We start from the raw sequence: 5130 nt of genomic DNA, 5'->3' as shown, positions 1-5130 counted from the left end.
ATAAACGTTACTTTTATTTTATCCCGTGTAACGTAGTAATCTTATTCACTGATTGGTCAGTACAAATAGGTTAACTTTACGCATTATAACAGACTGTATAAATATCCGGGTATCACTGTAAACAACTAAACTCACGTTTGACCGATAACGTAGAGATATATTGTTATTATGCATAAATGCGTAAATTATTGAAATTCGAGTATCACCGTCAAGATAAACAGGTTAGAAGGAATTGTGGGAGGGGCTGGGGTGTGTATTAACTGTACTTATTACAATTACAGCGTGGTACAACAAAAGATTGTCAACTACGTGAAACGAAATGAAATAGGGTTTAAAGTCGTACTTTTATGCGCCGACTGGGCTAATGAAGACGGACAGTGTGCTATGAGGGAAATTGTGCCCTGGTAGCGGCACTGTTATTTCGAATTCTAGCTGCCAAGGGATTCCCCGGTTGTACGTGACAAGGGGTAGGGTCGCCTGTCCAACCTCGTGAGTTTTCTCCGGGTCCTCCGGTTTCCTCCCACTGCTAAAGACCCCTACGCGTAAGAGAATAATTGAAATAAAATTGAACCATATGTTAGTCCCGAAATGACATAGTTTGTGTCGAGTGGACGTTAAACCCCATTGTTCACCCTCTCTCTAACTAACGAGGGTTCTTTTACGTGCACGCCAATTGGCAATTTTGAGTTCTGTGAAGACTAGCAAACTATATGGCGTCTGCCCGTCTTCATTAGCTCGTTAGAAAACAGGATGTTACATCGATGGTTCGGTAAAATCGAGGTTCCGTGTAAACGCTTGCGTACCCGTAACAGAACCCTTGGCAGATGGAATTCAATGATAACTAGACGTATGCCCGTCTTTATTAACCCGTTAAAAAAAGTAGGGTTGTTTTGACACCATTTCACTTCATTTCATTTGTCAAGAAACAGTTTGTTTATCCAAAAGAGCTAGGAAAATTGTTGTTTTTTAGGGGGATAAAACCCGTTTAAGACGAGACTATAGCCTGTGCGTACATCATGGACAGCATACGAAGTTTACAGTTCAAACAAAAGTTGATTATACAATCAGATAAATTCTATAAGGATGGTCAGTTACGGTTGTATTGTGTTATAACAAGTGTAAACATAAAAAAAAAACCAACTGCCAAAACTTCGAGCTATGGGGTGGGGGGGGGGGGCATTGAAGAAAAAAGAAGGAACCGTAATGACACCATCTATTCACCAGGTCGAAGAAATAATCATATTTTAAAGAGAAACAGTGATCGATTGAATAAAAATATTATTATTATAAAATATTAGACCTGCAGTTCATGGGCAGAGCGGGGATCACGTGGCTAAGTGGGTAAGGCGCTGGCTCGCTAGCCTGGAGGTCGGGTGTTCGATCCCTGCATTGGCCGAGAAAGTTCATCTCGATTTTCCGGCGTGGTTTCCCCCTTGTCAGTGACGCAGAACGGAGGGCCTGACAAGGACAGCTGCCTAGTCGTTCGGATGGGACGAAAAACCGAGGTCCCGTGTACACATTGGCGTGCACGTAAAAGATCCCTTGGCAGTTGGAATTCGATATAAGAGTAGGCCGTAGCGCCGCTGTCCGGGCAAAATTTCCCTCATAGTACACTGTATGGCGTATGCCCGTCTTCAATTAGGTTAGGTGCAGAAGCGTAGAACGTTAAACCCCATTTCATTTCATTTCATGGGCAGAGCCCCCACAAGCCTATGTGGCACCCCAGGGCAAAATACCGTAACTGCTTTATTCAGTGCCTGCGCTCGGTTGACTTGATGTGACTATAGAAATTCTAAAATACATTTTTTTTTGTATACTTTTAACACGTCTAACGCTTTGCCTAAATAACTATTTATTAAATCAACTTTTATATGTAAACTGTTTATGTTTATATTTCCACTTGAACCCTCCATTTGATCGAAAACCACTATCTTGGAAATTCTACTGTCTCTATTTGCTGAAGTATGAACTGGTATACGGTCTACACAGGTTTAGGGTAAACGAACGCTGGTGCTTTGCTATATCGGACTCCAAGCCCAAACTAGTCCATAAATATTCAAAGGGGATTTTTGGTATGCACTGAAATAATTGCCCCCCCCCCCCCGGCCAAAGAACTGTTGCCCCCAGAGCATATGCGCCCCTCCCCCAGATCCCCCCCCCCCCATGTGCGGTTCCTGTTCATGGGTTCCATTTCATCACACTAAGGAACGTCGCTATTTTGGTTATCAATCGGAACAGAAATCAGATGGATTATTTGATCCTATAGATCGGCCCCATAGAAAACCTGATAATAGGTTAATCTTTTACCAATAAGCTGATGGGAGGTTTGTAATAATCCTTCAATTTTGTAATAACCCCTTGTATATAATAACATGGACCATATAATACATGGTATAATAAATAGAACATTTAGAAACGGTTATTGTGGAATAGTGGTGGAGTTATATGTCAATATGCTGCGTCTCATAAATGTCAATTTGATTAAAACACAGATCCCATTTCATTTCGTTTTTTTTATAGTTCAAAATTGGGTTTTACTTGTCTTAACTACACTAGGATCTAGAAGAGTTGTTATATAACTTGCGTTCTGATTGATGTGAGGGATTCGCTAATGAAACGGACTGTTACGGGGTGTAGACTATCGAAAGTGTATATATATATATATATAGCTGTAGTGAGTTGTTGTTCTAATGTACAGTATCATATATCATAGTATAAAATATAAAAATAACACCGATTTGCTTCTACATGTTTCAATATATTTTCATCAGGAAGCCATGAAAATATATTGAAACATGTAGAAGCAAATCGGTGTTATTTTTATATTTTATACTATGATATATATATATATATATATATATAAACAAAAACAAAAACAAAAACGAAACGAAATATAGAACTGTATTTTAATCAATTTACATAAATGTAATTGTCATGTGACTCATGTCGGAATGATTCCCAGCGTATAAGGCTACCTTCGCTGCACCTGTGGAAAGTCCAGTATCTAGATCGACAGGTAGATACGCACACCTGTCTGTTTACTTTAAAGGGCCAATCTCGATTATATTTTGGAGAATAAAACTGCATAATTTTATGTTAAAAGCCCTTAAAATCCTCTACCTTAGGGCCGAGCAACTAACTCAATTTACGTGATACGTTTTCAAACAACTTAAACCCGCCAGTCATCATCGCGAAATGGAGACCGGTGTCGCAAGCTGTATTATACGGTGTCTGGATAAAAACCAGACTTTTATTATATAAAAATAACGTGTAGGTGAAATTTGCCGTTCGTTATACAGCACGTGGGTCATGTTCTGAAGGAACGGCAATAGATTGTCAGGTCACCCAAGGAAAAATTTACCCGAAATCTTAAAGTTACGTGTCCGGATAAGCGGTTTCGGCGTTCACGCCCAAACGACTCAATAATATTGAGGTGAAAGTGTGCGACAGGGTAAATACACAATTCCTCTATATTTTGGTGCTTAAATTTCACACGTACACGGACTTCTATTTCTGGGAACCTGTAAAAATCGGGATGGTCCCTTTAATTTGCTTGGCGATTTAGAATAATATCCCTAAAATACCGACATGGTCAGGGTGGACTGGGTAGCGCCGAACTAACTGGTTTCCTAAACTTTCCTTGAGTCCCCATTAGACTATAGCAGGGGTCACCAATCTTTTTTCATAGTGGGCCAGATATAACTGAAACAATGCCGAGCGCGGGCCGGATAAATATTTTGTCCAAAACAACACACTGAATACTGAATACACCGAATGTACACAAAATTTAAGGATAGCCATTCTATTTATTTATCAATACATGAAATACACAAAATAATAAAAATATTTTAATTTTACCAAAATATCACCAAGTTAGAACATTATACAAATTTTAGGATGTAATAAGACAGTTATATCACAGCTAGTTAGTCACACTGATCAGCAGTGAATTTTCGCTAGGCCGCTACAATCACTGATAAGGATGGCATCGATGCGACTTAATGAGCCAGAAATATTAACTTTTTTACAGCGACAAATTAAATTCTAAAATATTTTTTATGTATTGGAAAAATAAATAAAGGCGTTTGACGTATTTGTAGGTAAAAATTATTTCCTATTTAGTGTAAATGGATATTAAAATGACTAAAAGTCAGCATTCCGCCCGAAGCAGTAACGTCTTATGTAAACAATGCACGCGCCTTTCAGCCAATGATTGACCCCGCGTGCTGTGACGGCACGTGTTAAGGCAGTCATCTTTGACAGAGATATTACTAGGCCTACTCGTAATTCACTGTGAATATTACCACTCGCAATTCTCTGTGAAACCGATTGCTAGTTAGTAATTACGCACATCGTTGAATCGCATAAAAAGTAAGCCATAAAAAGTAGACAACGGCGGGCCGTAGTTTGGTGACCCATGGACTATAGGAATGAAGAAAACGAAACTAGCCTGATTCACTTTTCCCGCACCGTATATGGACCTTGCATGATGACGGTATAGCCTACTCGTAGATCATTTTTCTCCACGGATTTAGGCCATTATATTTTTCAGTGTATTGGAGATGAATTTTATGCATTTTGAAACATTTCTGTTAATTTTTTTTCTCTATTCGGGGCGATGGGCCCTAATAATAATCCCTTTGCCTGATGGGCTCGCTTCATCCGCCCATGACATTATGTATATAATGTAGGCCTATACGTTCCTTTCTAAATAAATCTTATAATAGTTGAGTTTCTCAGTAAACGCTAACACGTAACAAAGACAGCGCAACACCAAACATTTCAACACATTATTATAGTAAAATGCCTATTGCCGCTTTAATACGTTCATCAATAGCTATTTAACACGTGTGCCTATTTTCGGTTTGATATCGTCTGAGAAATAACTTGGCACACAGTCATTGGTTATCTATTTAAAGTAACAATATTCATACGTATACAATTCTTAATTAGGCATCAAATGAAATTCAGATAATGGTTTGGAAAGGAATATACTGAGGGAATATGTCTAACTAAGTATAATTAAGTATCTGTTGAATAGTGACTTCCATTTTATATCAATTCGAATAATATATATGAACTATATCTGTACCGTATGCGTATCCGGTTGAGCATCGATGGCGTTGTTTG

The sequence above is a fragment of the Patella vulgata genome, chromosome 9 (genome assembly GCF_932274485.2).
Source record: "Patella vulgata chromosome 9, xgPatVulg1.2, whole genome shotgun sequence".
NCBI lineage: Eukaryota > Metazoa > Mollusca > Gastropoda > Patellidae > Patella > Patella vulgata.
Note: the sequence above shows the minus strand (reverse complement) of the source record.